This window comes from Tachysurus vachellii, chromosome 19, assembly GCF_030014155.1.
Source record: "Tachysurus vachellii isolate PV-2020 chromosome 19, HZAU_Pvac_v1, whole genome shotgun sequence".
NCBI lineage: Eukaryota > Metazoa > Chordata > Actinopteri > Siluriformes > Bagridae > Tachysurus > Tachysurus vachellii.
Window position 1 is genome coordinate 12,408,280 of NC_083478.1, and position 12,092 is coordinate 12,420,371.

General features: G+C 38.1%; 1 protein-coding gene and 1 non-coding gene across 2 annotated transcripts in view; one reads left to right on the forward strand and one right to left on the reverse strand.

The window, feature by feature from the left end:
* The window catches only part of xkr7b (XK, Kell blood group complex subunit-related family, member 7b), a 67,790-nt gene that overhangs the window by 36,561 nt on the left and 19,137 nt on the right, over positions 1–12,092 (forward strand). The window lies entirely within an intron of this gene.
* On the reverse strand, positions 11,891–11,999 carry LOC132862860 (U6 spliceosomal RNA). Its single transcript, XR_009650071.1, has one exon. It is a non-coding gene; the product is annotated as a U6 spliceosomal RNA (small nuclear RNA).

The following is a 12,092-nucleotide window of genomic DNA, read 5'->3' on the forward strand; positions in this document are numbered from 1 at the left end:
TATTGACTTGGGAAACTCCAATCTGTGAATATGCAGCCAACTTCCTGCTCCTTCAGTTCTCTCCAGCGCTGGAAAGCTGATCCTATATTAACACGGGTCCTACTTCTTGCCTTATCGTAAGTCTTTCTTTGCTTTCTTTCTTTGTTTTTATCCTCCATGTCATTGTTAAAACCGCTTTCTGCTAATGTCACACATGCGCACTGAACACTCTCCACCCATATTGACAAGACACGCCCCTTTCTGCTCATTGGCTACATGTTTGTTTTGATTTTTGTTTTGTTTGGCGTCCCAACACAGTTTTCTGAAGCATTTCTCAAACATCAGAGACCCCACCTTTAACTCAAAAATCAAACCTGTGCCACGGTAATTAGAGCAGGAGATCCTGCCTATGATCCCTGTCATTACAGTGGCACATATCATGGGATGGGATACATTAGACAGCAAGTGAATTATCAGGTTAAAAGTTTATGTGTTGAAAGTTGGTCCAGTTCTGATTTTCACATAACCATTGTATGTACTTTTGGTGAGAGACAGTGTTCAGCATGGGCATTTTGCAGCTACGGAGCCATACACCGCAAGCTGTGAAGCATTGTGTGTTCTTACACCTTTCCATCATAGCCAACAATTATTTTTTCAGCAGTTGGTGCTACAGTTACTCTTCTGTGGGATCGGACCAGATGGGCTGCCTTTACTCCCCGTACACATCCGAGAGCCTTGAGTGCCACCAGTTCAGTGGTTGTCCTAACTATTTCAGAGATGCTCTTATTCAGTCGTCTAACCAGTATCTCAGACCCTCACACTTGCCCATTTTGCCTGCTTCCAGCAAATTAACTTCAGGAACTGACTGTCCACTTGCTGCCTAAAATATTCGACCCCTTGATAGATGATGCCCTTGTAATGATATAACCATTCCCTTCACTTGGCATTGGGCTGATTGGTGTATAAGCAAAACCAGAGCCGATCGGCCCTATTCGGTTACTACGCAAGTTGCGTAGGGCCCCGCAAATTACGCAAGGCCCCGCCTCCCCTGCCTCATTTTACAACGTGTGTTAATGTTTACTGTGTAGATGACAATATGAAGCGGAGCTATCCATCTGGTCATGAAAAGAGAAAAAAGAAACAAAATGGGAGTGAAATGCGAGAACAGCAACCAGGTAAACTTGTGTTCTCTTCAAGTTTGATGTCAGCAAGAGCAATAACAGTAAAGTTAAGTTGATGTGATTCTGTCTCTAGTCTCTATCTGACTAGCTAAATTAGCTGCGCAGTGCTGCCAGTGCAAGTGTGAATGTGTGGCAAATGGTTTACATGGCTCACTGGTCAGGTAGGAGGGCCCCAGGGAGGTCAGGATCGGCTCTAAGCAAAACATATTCTCAGATGACATGACCCTGTGTCCTGATTAGGTAATATGTTGTTTAAATGCAAGGTTTATCTATAGCTTGTCCATGACTCTATTATGCTGTTTAAACAATATATTTAATATAGCAAGCAAGGACACATGACCTGAGTACACAGAGTAATATCAGTGAGTACTGAGATATGAACCTATTGACGAGTTCCAAATAAATGATTGTACTTGGTCAGAAAAAAGTGCATCTTATTGTATATCTAGTCTTCTTGAAGCAGCAGATATTTGTTGAAAGATTTCTGTGGATAATTTAACTGTGAAGCCATGTGAACTGCAGGGCTCTCAAGTTTTGAAGACAGGCAAGTGTGACATCTTCAATGACACCCCCCCCAAAAAGGAGTTGTTGTGTTTGGTAAAAAAGTATTTGTTTCATTTCCATTTATTAATTTGTGTGTGTGTGTGTGTGTGTGAGAGAGAGAGAGAGAGGGAGAGAGAGAGAGAGATATTATGACTGGTGTTCATTCATTCATTCATTCATTCATCTTCTACCGCTTGTCCGAACTACCTCGGGTCACGGGGAGCCTGTGCCTATCTCAGGCGTCATTGGGCATCAAGGCAGGATACACCCTGGACGGAGTGCCAACCCATCGCAGGGCACACACACACTCATGACTGGTGTTGTTTATTGTAAATGTTTGTTGCCTTTTTGGACTCCTTTATCATTTGTAATGTTGCTCCCATTTAAAACAGTTCAGCTCAAGCCCAGACATTTTTAGTGTCATGATTGAGGACAATGTCCCGCTCAGAGACAAGCTGTTTCGTGTCGAGGTGTTGTTCAAGCCGACCATCGAAAATACCCTCGCTAATGAATATGTTTTTTTTCATTGGTTGTTGCGTTAAATCTTACCCAGAGATTGCTATTTTCTGCTTGGCTATTGTGTAGCCTCTTTTTTTGATTGGCTGACTAAGTCAGGCTCGACTAAGAACTCCAGGGGAGACGCGCTTGATTCCTGCCCGTTTCCATAGAGACAGCGGTGCAGACTGATACATTTTGGGTGCTGCGGCATATTAAATATATGATAAATAGTCAAAAAGTTTTTCTGCATGAGAAATACAATGTGTGGTGGGAGAGTGTGAGAAAAGACCCAAATGCGTGACTGTCACTCTCAATGCGTGGCACTTGACAGCCCTGGAACTGTAACATGCCAGTTGGGCATCTTGGAGGTATACATAAAAACGGTGTTTTGTTGGGATTAGTAAAAAAATTCTTGAGTGCAGTAAACGTTGTTATGAATTCAGTACTTAAGTAGGAGCTTACTGTCTTATCAATCAAGTAACAGATCATGCCATTATTGTGAATAATGTCTGAATGAGTGTTTACTCAATCTGTTGATTGCAGTTTTTTGTATTTTGTACGACACACAAGCAAGCAATTTTTCATTCAGTAACTTTTTTTTACTATCTTATAATGCAGGACCATATGGAAATTAACGATGAAATTCGTACTTGGTAATATGCCTCTACAGGAGCATGTACTGAGCTGGCTCAGAGTTTCTCCTGTTTTTGCAGCAGTTTATGAATCATTCCTCTCCTAAAATGATCAGGCCTAAAAAAATTTCGAGGCCAAGACTTGACTGCACAATTCAATATAGGATACATTTTGCATGCTAAAAATACTAGAAGCAAAAAGCCCCTAAAATAAAGCGGAAAGCTTTCAGCACACTTTTTGGCCATGACACAGATGCCAGTAATATCATTTTCACACAAGCTGATATACAGTAGCTTCAACATCTTGCTAATTTGACACTAACATGGCTGGTGGGACACTACAGGGGGTGGGATAAAATTCGCACTGGTCCGTAATTGTGTTTACATTACTGCCGGCTGAAATGCTTTCTTTGCACAGACGCAAAGGCAATTTTTTTTCTGACTTCAAGCAAAAACCATTAAAGGCCCGAATCATTTCTTACAATGCAGGGCCCTGATTCCTGCAGGCACAAAATATTTTTCTGGTATAATGAGATGTACAGAGGGAAGAAAGGTAAAAATAATAGTCAGGTTACTTACAAATAAGTTCTTCTTGTTTTTCATGTGCAATTTTGTTGTGTTCATTAGTATGCACAGAGTTCACAACAAACAGCAAAAGTCAGTAAATTTGGGAACAAATTTTTTTGTTTTTATTACATTTTTTGATGCAGAGAAAATTGATGACTGAATGAATGTCAACGTTTCAACATGTTTGATCAGCTGAATTAGTAGATTTTACAGATTAAAAGCTCTGTACTTCACATAGTGTTAAGGTTGGTGTTCAGAGTTTCCAGATGATCTATTCGATCAAAACATAATCACAATGCAATCCAAGTAGTAAAATTCCATGCACATTTAAACAATGGTTTTCAGAGAAACTGCAATCTAGAGACAAACAACCAGAGAGGTTTTGAGTGCTGCAAACATCTTATCGATGAGGTGACAAGTTTGAATTCTGACAATACCACAGCCATCTGTGCCGAGGAGTACAAGAATGCTTGTCTCTTTGAGTCGCTACAGTGACATTGTTCTCTCCTTTGTCAATCAGAGCAACAATCATGGGCATCTGTGAGCCTTAAGGATAGTCTGTGATTTCATACTACTCAGTCAATGCATTTTTGACTATTAAAGAAGCTAAAGGATATCCCAGGACCTCCTTATGGACCCTTATGCTGCAGAGGAAAAATGTTTTTGAACATGTTGAAGATACCAGCAATTCAGTAAGTCAGGGTCAACTGTAGAAAAAATTTAATGCAACTGAATAATCTAAGGATATTGGGAAGTCTTTTGCAACATAATAACTTGTAAATATATATATAGCTTGAGCCATATATATATATATAACCGGTCTTCTGCTAAAGCAAACTGGAAGAGGGTCAGACCTGTGTGTCAGGGTTCTAGATGTAATCTGTCCAAGGTGCAAAATTATTTAAGTTTTAAGAAAAATTATTGAAAAATTTAAAAAAAAAAAAAAAATTTTATTTAAAAAATAAAAAATTATCTAAGTTGGGCCCTTGAGCAAGGCCCTTAACCCTCATTACTGTAGGGGTGCTGTATCATGGCTAGGGTTGGGAACCGAGAACCGGTTCTTATTCAGAACCGCTTCTGTTTTTTAACAGGAACCGGAACCGTGCGAGATTTTTTAGTTTCGGTTCCAAACGCGGTTCCGATGAGATGACGGGCAAAGCGCTGTGAGCGGTCACTTTAAATAGCCATGTCTTACCTCATGAATATTAATTGTTTTACAGTCACGCAACCAAATTAATGCATCTTACCACAGAAATCAGTCACTCGCGCTGCTGTGCTGAGGTACGCTTTGTGTTAAACATGTCTATAAAAAAGTCTAAAGTGTGGATTAATTTCCAAAACTACGATAAGGAAGCAAATCTACCCCATCATAAAAAAAAACAAAAAACAAAAAAAAACACACATTTTCCAAAATAAATGTTGTAGTACATCTATCAGGACATCAGTTATGTGTGTTCTGAGTTTGGTGACAGTACAGTGTATTACAGTGAAGCTATTGATTTTTTAATATTATGAAAAATCATAAAAAATAAACAAAAACACATTTATCCCAAATAAGTGTTGTAGTACAACACTCAGGACATCAGTGATGTGTGATCTGAGTTTGGTGACAGTACAGTGTATTACAGTAAAGTTATTGACTGTTTTTTGTATTCGCTTTTCGGGTTTTGCACTTTGCTGACGGTCCCTTGGAATCTGTCTCTTAGGTGTTCACACATAGAGACTTATGTATTTTGTCCAACGCAGAGGAAAGCTGATATTGAGGAAACTTGGGTTGTAGCTGCCTCTCTACATTACTATAAAAAAGAGGCGTTATTTGTGTAATAAGAGTGTTTAGGTCAGGAGCTATTGACTCGGGAAATTCGAATCTGTGAATATGGAGCCAACTTTACTTAAGTCCCTCTGAGAGGGTTTTCTCCACAGCTGGAGATACAATAAGCCAGGAAAGGTCTCGTCTTCTCCCAGAGAAAGCAGACGTTAATTTTTCTTCAGAAAAATTGCTAACTGTTTTGCTAAGTTGTAATTCTGAATGTTAAATTTGATGTTGGATTTATTTAAATTGAAATGAATTGAAATGCTCTGTTTAAAATATTTAAAGAGTGATTAATAAACACAAATGGAATTGTTTAAGTATTGTGCATTATTTTTCACATTTCTTTTATTATGGAATCGGAATCAGAACCGGGAATCGTAAGGCAGAACTGGAACTGGAATCGGAACCGGAAAATTCCTTTTGATACCCAACCCTAATCATGGCTGACCCTGAGCTCTGACTTCAACCTCAAAAGTTGGGATATGAGATGAACGAATTTCACTGTGCTATAATGTATATGTGAAAAACATATGTATGTTTCTTCTATGTATTCATCTATGGTGTGTCTCTCAGGGAGAGACAGGGTGTATATTGTATTGTGTGGAGCAGAGGCTTCTGGGAACAGGTTCTTGGCACATTTCTATGGTCTCAAGGCAGGTAATTGTGTTCCTTTACTGTTACTGAAAACCTGAAAGACAAATCCTGGTATTTAAGCAGGGAGAGGTGGTTTCTATAGAACGTACAGGGCTAACATGAGTGGCTTGACTTTGAGAGTTAAGCAGGTGGATTTATATGAGGGCCATACCAGCAATTTTCCTTCACTCTATGAGATGATGACAGGTGAACAGCACAGTGTGGAGATTGAGAGCAATGGGGTTTTTCTGTATGTTCCATAGCCAAATTGGATACAGAAGGATTAAGATTTTTTTGTGTGTGTGTGTGACTGATAGCAGGAGTCTTCTATTCCTCCTGCACTCTGTGCTATTTCTTCACAGCAGAATGCATGACCGATGATGATGATAATGATGATGATGATGATGATGATGACGAAGAAAAGCCGGATGAATTGTTAGAATATGATCTGCAGTATCCAGTAAGATCATCAATGTTGTTTCATTCCAACAACTGCTAAAAGGTAAAATGTGAAGAAATACAGACATATTTAGACCTTTTTGCTTATAGGACTGTAATTGCTTTGTACAGAACAAAAAAGATTGTTGTGTCCTTTGTTTTACAAGGTTATATATTCCACCCTTTCTTCACCTAAATAGAAGCTTATAATGATAAGGTCACAATACTCTTTAATAGTGCTTTTTTCAGTTGCAATCAAACGGATTCTATATTGTGGTATAGGCAAAGATTATGCTGCTGAATGCTAAAAACAGGCATGATTAATAACCACAAAAAATACAATGGAGAATATGAGGGTTATTGCAGTTTATGGATGTTATGCATGCATTTTTTTCTTCTTCAAACAATCCTGATAATGGAAATTTAATTAGCTCCTTTAATTTATTTTTTAAATGGGGTGGAAGAAAATAAAAAATAAAAAAAGCAAAGGAAAAATGGCACAAAGCATGGGTTTGAAACTTTTCCTTAAAATATTTATTTGTATTTTTAAAGAAATTTAAAAGAGGAAATGAAGGGAGTAGATTTGGGGCTAAATGCTGGACTTTATAAACTGAAATTCTTTCTTTTGGAAACCTGGTGGCCTTTCTCCTTTTAGTTCAGTTCCTTTGGGCACATACAACCATGACAGTGTAGCTTTGTAAGCTATCAAAGATACACAGAGACAGGATTGCTGCATGTGACCAGAATGGTCGTATTTCTTTATTCAACTTCCTGCGCTGGAACAACGCATCAACCAACTAACTAACTCTCCCACTTCTTAAAGGGTGTGAATGCCAAATACTGTATGTATGTGTGTTTGTCGGTGATATGTGAATTATGTAGCAGTTATCTGTGGTTTGTTTGTATCTGCCACCACAACAAGTGTGCTTGGATCTGCACCAAATCATTTATGGCAAGACTACATGTACCTCGTTCAGGTTCGAAACGATCTCTAGAGCAGTTCACTTCTAGTGCGAAAGTAATCCGATCCAACGGACCAACAAACCAACTTGTATAGCAATGTCCGACTGGAACTGCGTTATGTTTAGCTAATGGTCCGCAAAATAGATAGCAGCTTGACATGTTTGATAGATCTTTTGGTGACTAAAAATGCTGCGTGTTAGCACATCATGTCCACTCATAGTCAAAACATGCCTCTTTATTTTAAAATGATTTGTAATGGTTCTTCTGTGTACTGGAACTGAGAGAGTTTTACACTGATGAAAACTCAATTTCTTCTCAGAATGACAAATTATAATGACTACTGTTAAAATCCACAACAAGCATTAATTTACCAAGCTGCTGACTATCCATCTTGATAGATGACTTCTAGATGAGCAAAATTCAGAAGCATAAACGTGCACACCCTGACCAGCGAGAGGACAATTTACTCTCATGTGACTTAAACACATTTTGGTGTGTCTTAAAATTTTGCCAGGTTAAAAGTGACCGGAGTCATGGAGAACACATCTAGAGGTCTGAAATCTAAATATTAAACAAGCTTAAACCAAAGCATCTTGACCAACTTCAAAATACTCAGAAGTCATTAGTTAACTATAATACACCACAATGTAAAATATTCTGTGAAAACAGTTAGAGACATTTATTAGCATTGGCTAATAATAGCATTAGATTGTTTTCCTCATCTTATTGCCTCAGATTCTCAATAATCATTTTTATTTTTATTTTTTTTAAAAGGCAGAAATTAAAAAGATAAATCTGGGGTAAAGTTTGCGAAAGGCTCCCTGTTTCCTCACCATCCTTAATAACCCCAACAATTTTTCGTTCTCTTTAGTTTTGACAACTTTTCTGCTTTTCAATAACAAATAGCTTCGGATTTACTTTTGCGAATCACTTCAACATACATATATAATAGTCTCATTTTGTCTTTAGTGTCAATCTGTAAACACGCAGATCTATGTTTAAATATTTTTAGGTTATTAACAGCTTTTAGACTTGCCTTTGCAAAAAAAGCAGTTGCTAATAAAAAGCTCTTCTTCACAAACTTGCATCTTCCAGATTCGAAGCCTGGCATCATTGGCCTGTGTGTTTTATATACCGGTGTAAATGTACGAGTAATTACTGGGTAGTGCACATTATGATTGACTATATTCTATGTCCAATTTGCCGTATTATGAACGTGATTAGCTATATTGTGTGAATGAGTGGGTATATCGTGTCTCTGATGAGAAGTATTCTGCGTGGTGGTGTTAGGGATGAGGGTGCAGTGCCAGGAAGCTCCTTCTGTTTGCTTTATTTCTGCTGTGAAGCCGGCTGTTCACAGACTCATTTGCACCTGCCATATTTAGTGTCATTCAAAAGACCATAGGTTGGAATAGCTGCTCCCCTACTCGACTGAATGTTTTTGTTAGTTTTATTGCCTTTAAAGAAATGATCCTTCTTGTCACTTGCATGCGTGCCCTATTGGATTTGTCAGAGAAAATGACTGTGCCACAAGGCACCTAATTATAAAAAGAATGAGGATTAGTTTGGTATCTTTTAATGGTCACATTGTTGAGATGCTAATGACATTTGGAGAGAGATGTCCCCTCCCAGGCTGTAAAGGGAACATGGACATGCAGGTGGCATAACTGCTAACGAGTCTCTCTCTCTGTCTGTCTCTCTCTCTCTGTAATGGTGTGTAATGGGAGAATGTCTGTGTGCTGTTAGCAGCACATTTATTCTCATTAGAGGTGAATGATGATGATAATGATTGCTTTGTCAGAGTCAAGATGACAAGTACTGAAGGGAAAGTATAAAAGAGATTGTTCTAGAGGCCTGGTGTCTAGTAGTGAGAGACAGACGGGTTACAGTGAGCTTCACAAACGTGTGTGTGTGTGTATGTGTGTGCATGTGTTTGTGTGAAAACCAGTCAGGTGTCACTGTGATTGAATTCTGGCAAACATTCAAAAATGACAAAAAAATAGAATTGAGGAATTCATACCACTAACATATTCTGACAAATATACTTTCTATCCATTTTCTTAAGCACTTATCCAGGGCAACCTGGAGAATCACACACACACGCACAAACATACAATTTAAGAGATGTCACTCAACCTACATTGCATGTCTTTGGCCTTGGGGAATAAACTGAAGTACCCAAAGGAAACCCCTGAAGCACAGGGAGAACATGCAAACTAAAGACACACACACACACACACAGACACAGTGGAGTTTTACAGTGGAGTTTTCTTTAGTTACACTTTAACCCTACCATGGCTGTCTGCCTACAATGATCAAGTTTGTCTTTAATCCTGTCCATCTGTCTATCTGTCTGTCTGTCACATCATCTAAACTGCAAAAAAGTGCTTACATACTCTGTACAAACAAAATGCTTGAATAACCTAATGAGGCATTAAATGCAAGAAATTTAGCCATTAGAATAAAACTGACAGAATTAATCAGCATTCATCTCCCAAGCAATGTTAGTGAACACAAATCAGTGAAGTGAAGCAACGCTGCGAGTGACATTTACTTCAGGTGGCGAGACAGAGGCCGATCTGGATGATGATGATGATCAGAGTGATAACTCATTTCACAGTGTATAAACAAATTTAATATTACAGTATAAATAAAATCTTTAATTAGATTTGTTCTGAATCATGAGCTGTCATCAAAGCATGATATTTCAGAAGTGGTTATCATAAAATATCAACATTTGAAGGGTGCCACCTATATAGGGATCACACACACGCTTTGAGCTCAAACTACAGAACATCAATTAAAGATAAAAAAAACAAAAGTGTTGAAATAAAGACTAATAAAAAAGAAATATTTCATAGAAAATGCAGTGTGTTCCTAAAAAGCTTAAAGAGCCTTTAATTTATTGAAAGTATAAACATCTAGAAACATCAACTGTACACCACACTGTTTAATCAGGAGTAACTTCCTGTCAACATTACAGACAACAAGAGTATACACATCAGCCAATCTACAATAGGAGTGAGCAATGGCTGTGATGTAGCACGATAAATGATAGTACACACACACACGCACACACATACTGGTAAGAAATTCTTGTTATCTGTATTAATACCTCTAGAATGTTAGCTGATCTTTTATATTCTATATTATTCTAGATAATATCAAAACAAAGACATCAAAACAAACAATAAATTTTTTTTGTCACTGAGTATGTATGTATGTATGTATGTATGTATGTATGTATGTACAGTATAAGTGTTTTGTCACTTTACCATGTATGAGATGAAACCAGGATCATGTATTTTTTGTATTCCATGTGTTTACCAGTCCTCCTGGAAACAAAGCCTTTGCTCTATTTCATTCAAGAAAGTAGAAGCTGTTACAATGAGCACTTATGAGGATCAGCCGTTTCCAAATGATGTGAAGGATGCAGCTTTCTTAAATGAATGATCTATGGTTGTATGGTCACCAATTTGTTTTTGTAGGATCTTGAATTTATATTTTCACACCCCTAAACATGATGCTGAACAAAGCAATCAGTGACTGGTTGCTTTACATGTCAGTCAGATGCCCTTTTAGATGGTCCGTGGCCAATAAAAGCCACTATGTGGTCCAGAACATTTGCAGTCACTCTCAATGCCTGGCTATGCGAACCTAGAAAACCATAACCATAAGAAAAATTGTTGTTTGTGTTTCTGTGTGATACCTACCTATTATTAGTGTCTCTATCCTGAACATACTCACATGCTCACATTTGCATAAATAATGATGCCACATGATCCATGATCCATAGCAGACAAAACACAACCATATAAAAGCAAAATTGAAAGTTAAGCCTTAGCTGCAGTAAAATAAAATGGCTTAACCGGCAGCACAAAGCTCCATCACAAAGATTATTTTCTTTGGAGATCATCAGCTCTTTATAATCAGTTCAAGATTGCCAAAAGGTGCAGATGCAGAGCTTTTGTTGTTTTGGCACCCGGGCACTAGCGCCTCTTCTGTGCTGAGAGATGTATGAGTGTAGGAGAGGAGCTAGCAGTGATATCTATACAAATACATCTTCACACACACACACACACACACACACACACACTAATTACTACCCATTGAGGCATACTCTAATGATTAAACAAGATTAACGTCCAGGTGAATCCATATCATTGGGGAATGCATGCTACTTTCTTACATTAAGCCTCTAATTTACGGTTACTGTGTGAAGGCTTTTTCAGGATCCAGGATAATAACCCTCATTTAGTTAAACCCACACTCATAATTTATACTGGAACACTTGTTTCTGATTCTTTTTTCTTCCCAATCTATTTCAATTAACTCAGTTGTCCCATTTTACCAAAATATCATAAAATACTTTGAATTATAAAGTTTCTCAAACAGTTTTGAAGAATGTTGCTGGGTTTTGCCCATTTTAGCTTCAAAATGTTTTCTAGAGTTTGTTTTACATCATTTGGCAGATGCCTTTATCCAGAGCAACTTTTTATCATTATATCTTTATATAACTGAGCAATTAAGGGTTAAGGGCCTTGCTCAAGGGCCCAGCATTGGTAGATTGGAGGTCCTCGGATTCTAACTCATAACCTTCCGATCAGTATTCCTATGCTTTAACCACTGAGTTACCACTTCCCAAAATATGACAACGCTTCACGATTTTGTGTGTCAGGGTATCAGTTTGTGCAGGGGTCATGCTAATCGCTGTACCATTCCAAATTTAGTATATGTTCTGCCCCGAGGAACACTGGATAAACATTGGAAAACCCTGGAGGTAAAAAATGCCTGCACTGTGTGTGTGTGTGTGTGTGTGTGTGTGTGTGTGTGGGATGTAACTGA